The sequence below is a fragment of the Coenobita brevimanus genome, chromosome 75 (genome assembly GCF_032717465.1).
Source record: "Coenobita brevimanus isolate Jiangsu-jjx chromosome 75, ASM3271746v2, whole genome shotgun sequence".
Taxonomy (NCBI): domain Eukaryota; kingdom Metazoa; phylum Arthropoda; class Malacostraca; order Decapoda; family Coenobitidae; genus Coenobita; species Coenobita brevimanus.
The window spans coordinates 18,230,522-18,231,745 of record NC_137028.1 but is presented as its reverse complement, the minus strand read 5'-3'; positions in this window follow the sequence as shown (position 1 = coordinate 18,231,745).

Sequence of the window (1,224 nt, the reverse complement as noted above, 5' to 3'; positions counted from 1 at the left end):
AGTATATAAGCAGTCTACGTTGATACATAAAAAAATATACGCAACATACAATAATAAATGTGGGAGGCATCTGGCATCTTTTCCTTAATTATATCCTTTCCTTATTGCATCCAGGTATTTTCTTCTAGGCAATGTGATTAATGTTTTTCAGATTACGACACGGTTCGTAGTAACAAATAGCGATATTAACGTGCCATATTCATACAAACTCGTAAGGAAAAAGTGCAAGAGAGCTTTCCAAGCCGACAAGAATAAGGTCCTTGGAGACATGCACAAACGTATTAACTTCCCCATGAATGTCATCCGCAATGCAACAAACTGACGGAACTTAACCATATTACACCCTTCAATACGAGCACGTCTTATTTTTCTAAATTTTTGCTTATCCAGGCTATATTTTTTTTTTTCGAACTCTTGAGACTGAATAAGACCTTCGTTAGCTTCTTCAGACCCGAATATAAGCGGGTATAATAAGACGCGATCATACTGAAAGAATGAACCAACATGCATGATTGTTCTTCTTAGCCGGCAGCCAAGAAAGTATTGGCGTCGAGTTTTATTGGAAACTGTTATTGCAAATGTTACTAAGGGTCACAGTTGACGTACAGCAGCTAGGGAAAAAAAAAAAAAAAAGACTGACAGGGTGCGTTTTATGATTTCCGAAATTATACTCTCAGTTCATGATATCCTGGGAATGATACTATTGTGGTATTACAAAAATGAGTAGCGAATTGGGTGTTTGTATAAAGCTATTTGATATTAAGAATAGTTTTGTTATCAGTAGCGCAGAAAATGTCATTACATATCAACATACGTCACCCACATATGAACGATACAATACACGTTCCTGTATCTATTTTGCATTGTTTCACACAGGTATCCAAAAATATCCTTCCTCTCCCTTTTTCTTTTCTCAACTACTGCATGTCAACAAATGTTAAGTCTTTGTTGCAATATTTTGATGGTTATTTGCCCAAACATTGTTCACGGGCTACAGTTCCGAGTCATGAGGGTTTGGGTATTTATATAATGTAAGGATTGAAGTTCCGAGTTACGAAGAATTTGCCACTGAAATAACGCAAGGACTACACTCTATTTATGAGGGATTGACTCTTAAAAGTAAGTAGTGGAACGATTGGCACAACTGGAATTACGTTATGGTGCAAAACGTTGTGGAAAAGAATGACAGCGTGCTGTGGCGATGCTTAACGAAGGCAACGCACA